Source organism: Ovis aries, chromosome 2 (genome assembly GCF_016772045.2).
Source record: "Ovis aries strain OAR_USU_Benz2616 breed Rambouillet chromosome 2, ARS-UI_Ramb_v3.0, whole genome shotgun sequence".
NCBI lineage: Eukaryota > Metazoa > Chordata > Mammalia > Artiodactyla > Bovidae > Ovis > Ovis aries.
Genome location: NC_056055.1, coordinates 14,843,295 through 14,860,155, shown reverse-complemented (window position 1 = coordinate 14,860,155; position 16,861 = coordinate 14,843,295). Strand labels below are relative to the sequence as shown.

General features: G+C 40.5%; 1 non-coding gene across 1 annotated transcript; it reads left to right on the top strand.

Moving 5' to 3' along the window:
- The first annotated feature begins 11,803 nt into the window (after positions 1-11,803).
- On the top strand, positions 11,804-11,911 carry LOC114113301 (U6 spliceosomal RNA). Its single transcript, XR_003588363.1, has one exon. It is a non-coding gene; the product is annotated as a U6 spliceosomal RNA (small nuclear RNA).
- Positions 11,912-16,861: the final 4,950 nt, after the last annotated feature.

Genomic DNA, 16,861 nt, shown 5'->3' with positions numbered 1-16,861 from the left:
CTGACTCTTTGCCACCCCATGGCCTGCAGCATGCCAGGCTTCCCTGTTCTTCACTCTCTCTCAGAGTTTGCTGAAACTCATGTCTGTTGAGCCTATGATGCTATCCAATCGTCTCATCTTCTGTCACCCCTTCTCCTCCTGCCTTCAATACTTCCCAGCAACAGAGTCTTTCCCAGTGAGTCAGTTCTTCACATCAGGCGGCCAAAGCATTGGAGCTTCAGCTTCAGCATCAGTCCTTCCAATGAATATTCAGGGTTTATTTCTTTTAGGATTGGCTGGTTTAATTTCCTTGCTGTCCAAGGACTCTCAAGAGTCTTCTCCAGCACCACAATTCTAGTTATCTGATCCCTTATCACATCTACCCTACTAGACTGTGAGCTCTTCAAATCAGAATACTATGTCTTATTCTTACTTATCAACCCAGGAGTTGGCACAGTACCTGGCAAAATAATGAGTCTATAAAAATACTCATCAAATGAACATTTACTCTGTTCAAAGCACCAGGCTAAGTGCTATGAGGAATGCAAAGGTAGATTATTCGAAGTCTGTTCTTTGATGGCACCCAGCTGGAATGAATTATATCTGTGGTTCTTGTGTTTTCCACTTGGTCACTCTTAGCACTCCTCGAGAATTTTTACTAATTGTCCTCTGTTATACAGTCATTAGGCAAAGCACTGCATGTTCCTTCCAATACAAAACCCCACCTTGATGCTGACTGAGTTTTCTCCATACAACTCTTCTGAAGCATATATATTCTCAGTTGAAACAAAATTAAATGTACACACTGATCAAAAGCTGACAAAACATCTGAGGGTGGGTTTTAGGTACAAATGAATGATAAGATTTGTCAAATGGGCAATGCTGACTTATGCAGGTGGTTATCATAGGATTATACTTTTTAACTTAGGAATGCATCCTATAGACTCTATAGTAAAGATGTTGCTAAAAAGGTCTGAAGTTATCGAGAACAAAGAAACAAGAAGATCGAGGAAGGCTGCACAGAGAAGAAAATATCTGACCCTGATAGGAAAATGGAACTTTTAAATCCTATAAATAATTCATAAATTTTATTTGAGCTACTTTTTGGAATACCAATAAGGTAATTATCAGAGTATTTCACCTGGAGCAATCTGGTAACTAAATGTATGCAAAACAAAGGAAGAGTCAACCCAGAAATACAATTAAATACCATGTGAAAGAATCTTTTGAGCAGCTCAGGGTTGGTCACAAAGGGTTTTATCTTAGAGTTGGGTTCTGCATTTGGTAAGATAAAAATCACACAAGATTGATTCCAATTGAGGGTGATAAAGATAATCAATAAAAAATGTTTTCAGAGAAGAAAACATTTCTTCCCCCAAACCCATAATCCCAGTCTAAGCATAAGCAAAACATCAAAGTCACAGTAAAGTGAGGAGCATTCTACCTAACCAGTACTCCTCAATCTGTCAACAAAAAACAAGGGGAGTCTGAGAAACTGTCACATAGAAGAGGAGGCTAAGGAGACACGATCCCTAAATCTAACACGGGATCCTGGGACAGAACAAGGATCTTAGGCAAGACCTAGTGAAATCCAAATAGAGTGCAGAGTTTGGTTAATAGTGATATAGTAATTAATGGCTAACAGTAATGTACTCCTATTGGTTTCTTAGTTGCGACAAGTGTACCAGTGCTGTAAGATGTTTACAATCAGGGAAATCAGATGAAGAGTTTATAGGAACTCTCTGTGTCATTTTTGCAACATCTCTGTAAATTTAAAACTATTGTAAAAAAATTTTCAAGTCTGTTTAAAAAAAAAAATACTGCCTCAAGCCTTATTGAAATTGGCTCAGTTAGATAATCAACTTCCAGGAGACAGCTTTGCAAGGGAGATAAGGCAGGCAGACAAATGTTGCCAATTCTGTTTTATGTAGAAGAAAGTGGAGGCTCATAGAGTTTTAAGGTCAATCAACTATTAAAGTCCCAGGATAGGTTTGAACTTGTGATTTTCAGCTAGCCCATTAATATTTACCTTCCTTGCAAAACTGGGCAGGCAGCTTACATACTTATATCTTTTTGAATCCTCACAATGACAGCAGACACTGTAAAACCCATTTTGCAGACTGAGGAGGCTCAAAGAGACTAAACATCTTGCTTATGGTCATATTATTAGGACTTGTTAAAGCTAGATTTTGTACACAGGTTATCTATCTCCTGAGTTGTTTCCTGCTGCCTCCCTTCCTCCAGGCTGACTCCCATGGAATATAAACATAAATGCTCTGGAAACTGCCACCCCACTCTACGCTGCTTCCAACACCAATGCCTGAGAGCCACACAGGCTCAGGCACACAAATATAAAAAAGGGTCTCTCTCCACTTGCTAGGACTGAAAAAGCAGCTCCTCAATTGGGCAAGGGGTACTTGAGCAGCCTTCCCAGGCACCAGGGATCTGCTCCTCCTGTGAGCTCTCATGTTCTTATTTCTAGGTCTTTGGGGGCTGCCCTGGGGAGTGCTCAGCCTGCCTTTTGGCAGCTCCACAGGCTCCTCCTTTCTGCTGCAGAGTGCTTTCTATCAGGGGTGTCCAGGGCAGGAACCAGAGAGGCGTATTGGTAATGTGATGCGATAATAGTGTATCAAATTCAAAACGCCATTTCTGCCAAAAGGAATTTAATTAAGCACAAAAGTGGGTTACTGCAATGAAATGCACATGTGTTCTTTAAAGTCATGCGTGCCTTTGTGTATTTGGAAAATACCCTAAATGCATGTTATTACAGGAATCTTGTTATCAGCCAGAAGGAAGGCTTTAGATCCTAGGTATATGGTTTGACATATGTGAGCGTCTTGAAACCTTGGTGTTAATGTGTCAGTTTATCTGCATTGGATGAACTGTATTTTAAGACATAATCTTTCATGTCACTAATCAAGATACAACGGACTTTTCCAGTCTAAAGTTTCAGCTTTGCTATCAAATCCAGACCAAGCTTTCTTTCCAAAGATCTAGACAGCTAAGAAAGTTATTACTATTATTCTCCCTTTTAATAAGAATATTAACTGGCTTTGAACAGAAGCATTTGTTATCACAGATTCATAAAAAAAATCACAAATTGCTTCATCCATAGCGTTATTAAAGGGCCACCTAACTCAGTCCCTTCTTTTAGTAAGTGAGGAAATTGAGACTACAAGGGTAACTAGCCCAGGATGGCACAGGAGGTCGCTGGCAGGGCTGAGCCCATATCTGAGGCTGGTGGAACATAGCTCACAAAAATATCCTATTCAGATCTAGGTGATCCATTAGATTACTGTATGTGCTCAGTCGCTCAGTCGTGCCTGACTCTTTGCAGCTCCATGGACTGTAGCCCACCAGGCTCCTCTGTCCATGGAATTTTCCAGGCAAGAATATTGGAATGGGTTACCATTATGTTCTCTGGGGGAATCTCCCCGACCCAGGGATCAAACTCATGTCTCCTGTGTCTCCTGCACTGGCAGATGCATTCTCTACCACTGTGCCACCTGGGAAGGCCCCTAGATTACTATATATGTGATCAAGTCTTTTTTAAAAGTCACACATCTGGTGGAGAACGAATAACATGAGTCGAGCTGGAGGGGAAGGGCTTCCCTAGTGGTTCGGTGGTAAAGATTCTGCCTGCCAATGCAGGAGACCCGGGTTCAATCCCTGGAAGGCTGATCGGGAAGATCCCCTGGAGAAGGAAATGGCAGCCCACTCCAGTATTCTTGCCTGGAAAATTCCATGGACAGAGGAGCCTGGCAGGCTATAGTCCATGGGATCACAGAACAGTCTGACATGACTTCACAACAAACAACACGCTGAGGGGTGGAAGAGGGAACATGGAAGGCACACCAAGTGAGGAACATTTTAATTTAAAAGGAAGGAAGAAATTATATTCTCCAAAAATAGCAGTGTCATAAAAGACAACAAAAGGCTGAGCGACTGTTTCAGATGAAGGGAGATAATTAAATGCATGACTGGAGAGAACTATCCTAGAGGAGGAAGTGCTAAAAAGCACATTATTGGGTTTATTGATAATTGAAATATAGACCATAAACGAGGTAAAAGTATGTGTCACAGTTAAACTTATTAAGGTTGATAACTATACCGTGCTCGCAGAAGAGAATATCCTTATTCCTAGGAAATGCACAGTGAAGTATTTGAGGGTAAGTAAAAATGACATGCAGCTTACTCTCAATCTGATCAGAAAAAAATTTATATAGAAAAATAGACAGATGACACAATTAAGGCAAAATGTCAACAACAGATAAACTTGGAAATAGGCTATAGGAGTGTTCTTGCTTTAATTTTAAAAGTTTGAAATTGTTCCAAATAAAAAGTTTTTTAAAAAAAGTTAAGCAATGCAAATGATTACCACCAGCACCACAAAATTATAACCACTCTTCATTCAAGAGCAAAAGAGGGCATTTTAAGAACATCTCTAAAAATATAGAGTCATGACATCCCTCATGCATATTTACTACGAAACCAAAATCTCAATAAATGAAAGCAATGAGCAGGGTTACCTCAGAAGTCCTCCCAGCTTGGTGTTTATGTCTGGATTTGGGGTTGGCACTACCCCTTCTGGGACTGCTGCCATTTACCCATTTTGTTATGATCTTTCATAGTGAAAAAATAATAATAACTTTCTATTATCCTAAAAATTACAATGAGAAAATTGATACCTACTGATTGCAGCAAAATAATTAGGCCACATGGTTTTTCTTTAAAAAAACAAAAAGCTAAAGGTTACATTTCTGGATGTAAACAGGAAAATGGTCACATCAGGCCATGCTGAGGGTCCTGGTTATAAGGAGACAAGATAATAACCATTTCCTTGGAGGCTTAAACAATCAGCTTCATGGCAGAGCTTCATCTACAGTCATTATTTACACTTGCCCAGAATAGCAACTGCAATGCCTGCTCATCCCAGTTGAAAGAAAAGCCTCTTCTCTGAATTTGTCATCTGATTCTGGGCAGTGCCTGTCAGTTGTCTGCTTCATGAGTCTGTGCCAGCACTGACTGTCCACACAAACCACGTGGCATTGATGTTCCCCAAAGATAAAAACAAATCCTGGCCAACACTCAGTATTCTTGGTACTTAGAGAATGTTTCCTGTTAATAGCAGGGGAGCTTTACTAAGTCACTCACAGATAAATTTATACCCAGTATGTTTGGAGATACAGGTATGTGTTCCATTCTGGAAAAGAAACTAAGTCCAAAGGTTGGGTCCTGCCCTCAGGAAGCCTGTAATTGCATTGGGATCACACAGAACACAAAAGGCAACTACAGAAGCGATCCTGGCCACAGGCCATAGAACCCAGATGTTCTATGCACAAAAAAAAGAGTTGTAAATGCAGTAACTCTGGTGCAGAAGGTACTCGCATAGCAACGTTTCCATCACATTGTTTAGTCAGGATGATTAGCTTGCCTAATCAAGCCAAATGTGACATGCTCTCTTGCCTCCTGGTCTTTGTACATACTGCTCCTTCTGCCCAGAACATTCTCTCCTACCCCACCCTCACCATCCAGTATCCTGCCTTCCCACCACCACACCACCTCTTTCTTTGGTTAACTCCTACAGCTTCTAGCTTGGGTGTTATCACCCTTGGAAAGCTTTCTTGACCCCTTCCTTCTTGGCCTGGGCCCTTCCTGGATTCTCCCATTATATCCTTTATCATGTTGCAAGGGGTACTCTAGAGTGAGACTGGGTTCAAATTTTGGGTCCCTCACCTACTAGCTTTGAGACCTAAGTCAAGTTCAGTTCAGTTGCTCAGTCGTGTCCAACTCTTTGCAACCCATGGACTGCAGCATGCCAGGCTTCCCTATCCATCACCAGCTCCCAGTGATCACCAACACCCATCACCAATACCCATCAAACTCATGTCCATTGAGTTGGTGATGCCATCCAACCATCTCATCCTCTGTCATCCCCTTCTCCTCACATGCATAACCCCTGTGTATCTCCTATGGTTTATTATCTCATTTAAGCTCAAGCCAGTTCTCTAGTGTTGGCCTCTCTTCACAGATGAGGAAACTGAGTCTCACAGAGGCTTCATAACTCACCCAATGTGACACCTGGGGAATGGAGATCCAAAGCCAAGTCTACAGGATATTGAAGACATCAGTTTTAAGCATCAACTGATGAACTTTCTTAGGGGCTCCTCTGATGGCTCAGACAGTAAAGAGTCTGCCTGCAATGCAAGAGACCAGGGTTCGATCCCTGGGTTGGGAAGATCCCCTGGAGAAGGAAATGGCAACCCACCCCAGTATTCTTGCCTGGAAAATCCCATGGGTTGAGGAGCTCAGCAGGCTACAGTCCATGGGGTCACAAAGAGTCGGACATGACTCAGTGACTTCAGTCACTCATGAACTTTCTTAGTCAAGTGATACCAGAATTTCTGCTACTGTGGGAATGAGTCTTGGCAAAAGGAATTGGAACTGCCTTTATGGAAGAGGTCAGGCAGAAGAGCCAAGAGGTTGTGAGCTGAGACCCCCACCCCTGAGACAGTCTTCCACGGAGGGAGGCGACCTCCAGGTGACAACTATTAGAAACTGTTTGAGAGCCATTAGTTTTAATATCACATTTAGTGACACAGTTCAATTTTTTTATGTTTATATTTTCATTTTCATTAACATGGAAACGCATGGAAAAGACTGAAATAGGAGGCAGCGAAACAAAGAGTTTAACATCATGGCTTTTGAAAGCAGAGCTGATCCAGCCCCTTTATAACTGTGTAACCTTGGGAAAGAAAACTTAGGAACTCAAGTTTTCTCTAACTAGAGTTAAGCTAAGTATTCCAAGTCAAACAGGGGTGTCAGTTAGATATCGAAGAAGGGGGAAGAGAGTAGCGCAAGGCCAAGAGGGTAGTGTGTATAAAGACAGTCTGTCCCGTCTGTCTGGTAACATCTCTAAACGGTGCTAGAAGAACCCCACTGCTGTTTGTCATGATGCATCCACTTCTACTTCACAGCTGACCCCAAATCCTTCGCTGGTAAACATGTTGCTGTAATTTCATCTCAGCCGTTTGTTTAGAGGTTTTGAGTGCTAAATTTTGATTTTGAGGTTAATTATCCTTTAAAAATAGTTTCAAGATGCCTTAACTTGTGGCACAACTAAAAGGTAATAGTTGTTTTTCTGTCGTCAGTGTCTCTAGTTAAACACTAGTATCTTCTTTCAAAAGATTTCCTTCCGTCAATAATACATTTTCAGAAATCTATATTTTAACCATACTTATTTTCTGCAGTTCTAGAATTACTGTTTAAATTCATCACTAATAGAAGGGAATGCATATGGTTTAATATATAATCTCATTTTCTGAAAACTGGTTCATAGATTCTAAGGACCAGCACATGATCAGTGCATAATCAGTAATGCATGAGGGAGGGAGTCTAAGGTGAGGCTTCTGGGAATGGAGTCACATGATGGGCTTGGACCAGTGGGTGAACACTGCTGGGAGGGAAGTTTGGGGATATATCAGACTGCCTTTGGCAGGCAGAATTCAGACTTTGAGTCCCTGCTTGATTTCGATGGCATGGGCCAGGCTCCTGCATGCTATGGGAACTTTAATTAGTTGGCATTTTCCACTAAGATTGTGTTAGTGCCTTTAGTAAAAGTGTCACTTATTACTCCTGGACAGGTGGATGAGATGCGATAGTTTGAGAAGTACTGGGTCCATCTTCTTTCCAATAGCATCAATTGAGTAAATTAAAGAAATTACAGAGTAACAAAGTATTTCATGTCTTACCCATATTTTAGCACCAATATGAATATGGGATATACAATTATAAAGTATAAAAACATTTTTATTTTGATTTTAATTTTAATATAGGAAAAATTATAGAAACATTTTAATATGTAACATGTTTAATTATTAGGTATCTAGGCAGTATCGCTGATGTTGCTGGCACACTCTTTCTATCATTAAATACATACATCTGTGCTCAACTTTATCATCCATTTTCTACACTGAGTTGCCCCAAAGAGGAAAAGTCTCATCATAATCAATGTCTATAGTTTGAGGTATCTGTCAGGTAACCACTGACTTCAGTTCACACTTGAAATTAACTGCCTTCTTTGTTCCCAGCTCAGCAGCCCTAGACTGTGACTGCCTGTTCTATGAGCTGTCACACTAAGAACCTCTCTAAGAGAAGGCCTTGAGTGCCGCATGGCCTACGTTTGGAGTCAGATCCACTCAGATATAGTTTTGAATTTGATAATAATTTCCAATCATATCCATATGACAAATTAGGGGGAAGAAAATGAATTTTATTCATGTAAATATTATTAGATTAATAAAGTTCATTTATAGCTTTTGTCCTTCTTCATCATGAGCTGTTGGGATATACCACTTTCACTAAATGAAAGAGCAAATTTAAATTCTCAAAACTATTTGCTTTTTTATTATAAAATCAGTAACAACAGTGGAAGAAACCAAAAAAGAAAAATCATCTCTAATGCCAACTCAATCAAAAATTTTATTTTCATTCTAACCCCACTCCTAGCTTCAGTTTACATGATTGCAATCATAGAAGACATAAATTTTTATAATCTGCTGTTTCACTTCACACTCAATTGCAAATATTCTCAATGTAGATATGTAATTTTTATTTTTTATTTCATTTTTTGGTACAAAATTTAGGCTTTTGTTTTTTTTTCTGACTGCATAGTTCATCAAATACTGTTACTTTCTTAGTCAATTCTTTAGTAATTTGAACACTTGATTTGTTTCCAGTTCTGTGTTATTTAAAAAAAAAAAAAAAAAAACTACAGTAAGTTAACATGTAGTATAGTTTTCCCTTGAAATAAATGCCCCGAACTGAGATTTTTTAGATAAATGTGAGAATGTTTTTTGGCTTTTACTCAAACCATTTATTAGCAGCTTGGATGAGCCCCTGATGGAAATCTCTGCCAGTTCTCCTCTCCTCAGTCTGACACATGACTTCTCTGAGCTCTTAAAGTCCTCTTGGCTCTCTAGCTCCCCTTCCACTCCCAGACCCAACAAATAAAGGATGCTAACCGGCATTTTAACATTTGGCTAAGCAAATCCCAGGCAACTTCACACTTCATTACTTTATCTCCACTCTCCTTTCTTTCTAAAGAAATGCCATTTCTTATAACGAATGAGGTGTGTATAATCCTCAGTTGTTTTGGTGCACTTTTAGAAATTCACAACTATGGCAATGTAGCAAGTTATCTGAACTATAGAATGTGACTGACACACCCACGGGCCTAATTCTACTGCAAACATAATGAATAGGGTTTGGTAAGGAACACAGCAGACAAAATATGGGAAAGTACTTTCTAAATAGCAAAGGAACGTGCAGAAAGTATAACTACTATTAACCACCCCTAAATTTACCTTTACATCTGTGGCATAAGGAGAAATGTGTGTGTGTGTGTGTGTGTGTGTGTGTGTGTGTGTGGGTGTGTGTGTGTGTAATCCCAACTCCATTTCCTGGCACAGAGCTCCTAAAACACTAGGAACTTCCTGAGGATAGGACTGATAGGAGTGTCTTCTGTTATTCATAACAAGCCACTTTAGACTACACCTATGTTTATGCTAATGAGGTGACTCTCCAGAGGACCCTAGATATCTAGAGGACACCAGCTTGTTGGTGGAAAGACCAAGCCATGCTTAGAGGGCTGGAATATGTATCCCTTACCCTTAGCCACCAGGAGGGAAAAGGGTCTAGAGATTAAGTTCATTCACCAGTGGTCAATGATTTAATCAGTTGAGCCTACATAACAAAACTTTCATAAAAACTTTTAAAAATAGGTTCAGAGAATTTCTGGGTTGGTAAATTACATGGAGGTGCTGGGAGGTGGGTATACCTGGAGAGGGCATGGTATCTCTGTACCTTGTCCCCTGTATCTTACTCTATACACCTCTTCCACTTAGCTGCTCCTAAATTTTATTGTTGATGATAACCCAAGAATAGTTACGTAAACAGCTTTCCTGAGTTCTGTGAGTCATTCTGGCAGTTTATCAAGTCTGAGGGAAGGTTGTGGAAACCCCCAAATTTGTAATTGGCCAATCAGAAATGCGGGTAGCCTGGACAATTCATTTTCACCTGGTGTCTGATGTAGGGGCAGTCTTGAGGGACTGAGCCCTTTAACTAATGGGATCTGATATTAACTCCAGGTAGATAGTTTCATAACTGAATTAAATTCTTGGACATTCAATTGGTGTCTGGATAACTGCAGAATTGATGTTGGAAGAGATACCACATATTTGGTGTTAAGGGAAAACACTTCTCAACATGAGTCATGTGGTGATCCTGTTAAGATGGAGATGCTGATTTGAGAGCAAATTTACTCCTCACAGTGTGGTCCATGGATCAGCAGCATTGGCATCACTTGGGAACTTAGAAATGCAGAATCTCAGACTCTATCCCAGACCTACTCAGCCAGATTCTGCATTTTTAACAAGATCCCACAGTGGGTCATATACACAGTAAAGTTTGAGAAGAACTGGTATAAGTCTGATTTCTTGTTCCTAAAAGCTTTGCAACCACATACAATACACATTCAGTGAGAGGAAGCTACTATATAGGCTTTCCTCCGGGTTCAGAGCTTGGATTTTAAAAAGCATTCCTTATAAGTAACCAAAAGAGTAACTTGTCTGATCTTACTGTATGTTCCATGGAAATTTACTTCATGTTTTTATAACTTAGTGTATCTCTTCTAATAAAACAAAGACAATGGTAACTATCTCATAAGATTATTGTAAGGTTTTATAAGAAAACATAATTACAGTAGCTAACACTTAGGGAATACAATGAGCCCGGCTGTGCATAGCTCTTCATGCAGATTCATTCATTCGATGCATATTTACTGAATACCTACCATGTTACTGGGCACTGTTTGGGGGCATCTGGAATAATGTTATAATAGTTAACATTACTGAACATTTCCTATGTGTCAGGCACTTTTCAAAACAAGTTATTTCTTTTTTAAAATTTCATCTTTATTGAGGTGTAATTAATATACAAAAAACTGCACCTCATTAATGTATACAACTTGGTGAATTTGGACTTATGTATCCATCCATGCTGTGCTTCTTGAAGGAGGGCATGGCCACCAACTCCAATACTCTTGGCTGGAGGATCCCATGGACAGAGGAGCCTGGCAGGTTCCAGTCCATATGGCTGGAAAGAGTCAGACACGACTGAAGTGACTTAGCATGCACACATGCATATACCTATGTTATCAACACCACCGTACAGGTAGTAAACATACCCATCACCTGCAAAAGTTTCCCTGTGTCCATCTGCTAGATAAACATGTTATTTTCAACAGATCACATTTCTAAACAGGTTAAATCTTCACAATAGTCCTCTAACTTTCTTCAGTTTCCACAATAATCCAATGAAGATCATCCAAATGGGGAAACTGACTAGCCCAAAGTTACAGTATGGTGCATGGAGTAAATGGTAAATGGTAAATGCTAGTAAATGGAGAACTCCAAAGATCACACTCCAAACTACTGGGGTATGCTGTGTGATGTAGGAGGTTAAATTGTATGAAATCACCAACATTCCACCATTATTGATTCTTGCAAACACTAATTTTGTTTGCAGTGTCCACAAGATTGTGAATTATTATCTTCCTTTTGCTTTTTTTTTTGAAATGACAGTGTGTGTCCTTAATCTTTTCCTTAGGATCCAGGATCCACTGAAGGCTATGAAACTAACAGAAAGACAGGAACTATAAACAAGGTTCTCTCCATTAGATAGCCTATTTCACTTCAAGTCCTTGGTGAGACTCAGTAAAGGTTTTTACTCTAGTCATTAAAACATTAAAAATAACACAATTCTAGTGCTTGCTTCAGCAGCACATATACTAAAAACTGGAACGATACAGAGAAGATTAGCACGGCCCCTGCCCAAGGTGGACATGCAAATTCCAGAAGTGTTCCATATTTTTAACCAACACAACACTGTAAAGCAATTATCCTCCAATCTGAAAAAGCACAATTCTAAATAGCAAAATAGGATATGTTCATCACTTTGGCAGAGAGAAGAAGAAAGGAAAAATAAAAGTCTGGTGTCCACTGGGAATATATTTGATCTTTTTCCTCTCTGAATTCAGAACAAGCTTCAGCATTTGCTGTGCACAAAGGGCCAAAATGAGCTGATAGGGTAGATGTTTTAAGACATAATGAAGACAAACATGAGCTCAGAACCAAAGCCTTCACCTGAGAGTACAGCTAATATTATCAGTGTAAGTATTTTTTATTTGTAGTGTACACAGGGTGGGGGGACATAAGCTGCTTTAATAGCTTCTCATTGAATAACACGAATGACTTCTACTAAATGTAACTCTGAAAGATTAGAGAAGAGTCATAAAAAATAATTTTAACAGCCATGATCCCCTGTCCTCCCACTTAAATAAACTCTGTCTATTCTATTATTGTATAATACCATAAGCTACAGGGCTAGGAAACTCCCACTATTTCCAGACTCACTCATGCATAGAACGTTTGTGATTGACGGACAAGTGAGGCTGAAATGTGCAAATGGAGATGAAACATTCTAAGATTATACATCTCCCAGGTAGGGGTTGGCCCTCTTCCAGCATCTTAAGCTTGGCCAAGCTCTGCAGGGATGAGTATTCAAGGAAAGATGCTTATTCTCAACCAGAGCCTGGAATAACTCCTCCCCTTCCTGAATATCTAAATACGCCCCCTCAAAACTTGCTTTTTCATGATCTATACTCATTTAGTCAACAAATAGCAACAGAGCCTGGAAAATCCACTCTTATCCAGGCCCTGAGAAAACATACAGTTAGTTGAGAAGAGGTCCAAGATCAGAGGAACTTAGAGTCTAAGACAGTGATTCTCAACTCTGAATGCATGTTAAAATTACCTAAAGCTTTAGAAAAATCGTAATGAGTCCCACTGCTAACTAATTAAATTATAATCATTGGGGTAAAGACCAAAGAAGAGCCAAAGTTGAGAATGACTAGGAAAGAGACAGATAAATATATCACTGTCATACACTGCTATTGTGGAAAGTATAAGACCTATTAGACCCTAAAGGAAGGATTCCACCCCAGCTTTGAGGGAATCACAGGTTGGCTGGAAGGCACCTGACCTGTATTATACTTGAAAAGAAAAGGAGATAACAGAGAAGGCAGGGTAAGGAATGAGGATTGAGGGGGCAGTGTGAGCAAAATGAAAGGCAGTATGAAATTCTCCAGAACTGCAAGTTGTGTAGTGTAGTGTAGTGTAGTATAGCATAGTATATTGTGGTGTGGTGTAGTATAGTGTAGTGTGGAGTGGTGTGGTGTGGTGTAGTCTAATGTAGTATGGTGTGGTGCAGTGTAGTGTAGCGTAGTGTGGTGTGGTGTGGTATAGTATGGTATAGTGTGGTGTAATATAGTATAGTGTGGCATGGTGTGCTGTGCTGTAGCACAAAGTAGTATGGTGTAGTGTGGTGTGGTGTAGTATAGTATAATGTGGTGTGGTATAGTGTAGTATAATGTAGTATGGTGTGGTGTGGTGTAGTAAAGTGTGGTGTGGTATAGTATGGTGTAGTATGGTGTGGTGTGGAATAGTGTATTATAATGTAGTATGGTGTGGTGTGGTGTGGTGTAGTAAAATGTAGTATGGTGTGGTGTAGTATAATGTAGTATGGTGTGGTGTAGTATAATGTAGTGTGGTGTGGTGTGGTGTAGTATAGTGTATTGTGGTGTCGTGTGGTGTAGTATAATGTAGTATGGTGTGGTGTGCTGTAGTATAGTATGTTGTAGTGTGGTGTGCTGTAGTATAGTATATTGTGGTGTGGTGTGCTGTAGTATAGTATATTGTAGTGTGGTGTGGTGTAGTATAATGTAGTATGGTGTGGTGTGCTGTAGTAAAGTGTGGTGTGGTATAGTATGGTGTAGTATGGTGTGGTGTGGAATAGTGTATTATAATGTAGTATGGTGCGGTGTGGTGTGGTGTAGTAAAATGTAGTATGCTGTGGTGTAGTATAATGTAGTGTGGTGTGGTGTGGTGTAGTATAGTGTATTGTGGTGTCGTGTGGTGTAGTATAATGTAGTATGGTGTGGTGTGCTGTAGTATAGTATATTGTGGTCTGGTGTGCTGTAGTATAGCATATTGTAGTGTGGTGTGGTGTAGTATAATGTAGTGTGGTGTGGTGTGCTGTAGTATAGTATATTGTGGTGTGGTGTGGTGTAGTATAATGTAGTGTGGTGTGGTGTGCTGTAGTATAGTATATTGTGGTGTGGTGTGCTGTAGTATAGCATATTGTAGTGTGGTGTGGTGTAGTATAATGTAGTGTGGTGTGGTGTGCTGTAGTATAGTATATTGTGGTCTGGTGTGCTGTAGTATAGCATATTGTAGTGTGGTGTGGTGTAGTATAATGTAGTATGGTGTGGTGTGCTGTAGTATAGTATATTGTAGTGTGGTGTGGTGTGGTGTAGTGTAGTGTATTGTAGTGTGGTGTGGTGTGGTGTGGTATAGTATAGTATGGTGTGGTGCAGTACAATGTAGTATGGTGTGGTGTGGTATGGTACAGTATAGTGTGGTGTGGTGTGGTGTGGTGTGGTGTGGTATAGTATAGTATGGTGTGGTGCAGTATAATGTAGTATGGTGTGGTGTGGTATGGTACAGTATAGTGTGGTGTGGTGTGGTGTGGTGTAGTACAGTGTAGTATGGTGTGGTGTGGTGTAGTCTAGTGTAGTGTGATGTGGTGTGGTGGAGTGTAGTATAGTGTGGTGTAGTGTGATATAGTATAGTGTGTCTGGAGTAGTGTATTGTGGTGTGGTGTAGTATAATGTAGTATGGTGTGGTGTGGTGTAATATAGCATATTGTAGTGTGGTGTGGTGTAGTATAATGTACTATGGTGTGGTATGGTGTACTATAGTGTATTGTAGTGTCGTGTGGTGTAGTATAATGTAGTATGGTGTAGTGTGCTATAGTACAGTGTATTCTGGTACGGTGTGGTGTGGTGTGGTGTAGTGTACTATGGTGAGGTGTGGTATGGTATAGTATAGGGGGGTGTGGTATAATCTAGTGTAGTGTGATGTGGTGTGGGGTAGTGTAGCATGTGTGGTGTGGTGTGGTACAGTATAGTGTAATATGGTATGCTGTGGTGTGGTGTGGTGTAGTATGGTGTAGTGTGGTATAGTATAGTATATTCTAGTGTGGTGTGGTATAGTATAATGTAGTATGGTGTGGTGTGGTGTACTATAGCGTATTGTGGTGTGGTGTGGTGTAGCATAATGTAGTATAGTGTGGTGTGGTGTAGTATAGTGTATTGTGGTATGGTGCAGTGTGGTGTGATGTAGTATAATGTGGTCTGGTATAGTGTAGTGTGGTGTGGTGTGATGTGGTGTGGGGTAGTGTAGCATAGTGTGGTATGGTGTGGTATAGTATAGTGTAATATGCTGTGGTGTGGTGTGGTGAGGTGTAGTATGGTGTGGTGTAGTATAGTGTATTGTGGTGTGGTGTGGTGTAGTATAATGTAGTGTGGTGTGGTGTGGTGTGGTGTGGTGTAGTATGGTGTGGTGTAGTATAGTGTATTGTGGTGTGGTGTGGTGTAGTATAATGTAGTGTGGTGTGGTGTGGTGTAGTATAGTGTACTGTGGTGTGGTGTGGTGTAGTATAGTGTAATATGCTGTGGTGTGGTGTGGTATGGTGTAGCATGGTGTGGTGTAGTATAGTGTATTGTAGTGTAGTGTGGTGTAGTATAATGTAGTGTGGTGTGGTGTGGTGTAGTATAGTGTATTGTAGTGTAGTGTGGTGTAGTATAATGTAGTGTGGTGTGGTGTGGTGTAGTATAGTGTATTGTGGTGTGGTGTGGTATGGTGTAGTATAATGTAGTGTGGTGTGGTGTGGTGTAGTATAGTGTATTGTGGTATGGTGTAGTATAATGTAGTGTGGTGTGGTGTGGTGTGGTGTAGTATAGTGTATTGTGGTGTGGTATGGTGTAGTATAATGTAGTGTGGTGTGGTGTGGTGTAGTATAGTGTATTGTGGTGTGGTATGGTGTAGTATAATGTAGTGTGGTGTGGTGTGGTGTAGTATAGTGTATTGTGGTATGGTGTAGTATAATGTAGTGTGGTGTGGTGTGGTGTGGTGTAGTATAGTGTATTGTGGTGTGGTATGGTGTAGTATAATGTAGTGTGGTGTGGTGTGGTGTAGTATAGTGTATTGTGGTATGGTGTAGTATAATGTAGTGTGGTGTGGTGTGGTGTGGTGTAGTATAGTGTATTGTGGTGTGGTATGGTGTAGTATAATGTAGTGTGGTGTGGTGTGGTGTGGTGTAGTATAGTGTAGTGTGGTGTGGTGTAGTATAGTGTATTGTGGTGTGGTGTGGTGTGGTGTAGTATAGTGTAGTGTGGTGTGGTGTGGTGTGGTGTAGTATAGTGTAGTGTGGTGTGGTGTGGTGTGGTGTAGTATAGTGTAGTGTGGTATGGTGTGCTGTGGTGTAGTGTAGTACAGTGTGGTGTGGTGTGGTACAGTATAGTGTAGTATGGGGTGATGCGGTGTGGTGTGATATAGTATAGTGTGGTGTGGTGTGGTGTGTGTCGTGTGCTGTGGTGTTGTGTACTATGGTATGGTGTGGTATAGTATAGTGTGTTGTGTTGTGGTGTGGTGTGATAGTATAGTGTGGTCTGGTGTAGTGTGGTGTGGTGTAGTATAGTGTATTGTGGTGTGGTGTGCTGTGGTGTAGTATAGTGTATTGTGGTGTGGTGTGGTGTGGTGTAGTATAATGTAGTGTGGTGTGGTGTGGTGTAGTATAATGTAGTGTGGTGTGGTGTGGTGTAGTATAATGTAGTGTGGTGTGGTGTGGTGTAGTATAGTGTATTGTGGTGTGGTGTGGTGTAGTATAATGTAGTGTGGTGTGGTGTGGTGTAGTATAGTGT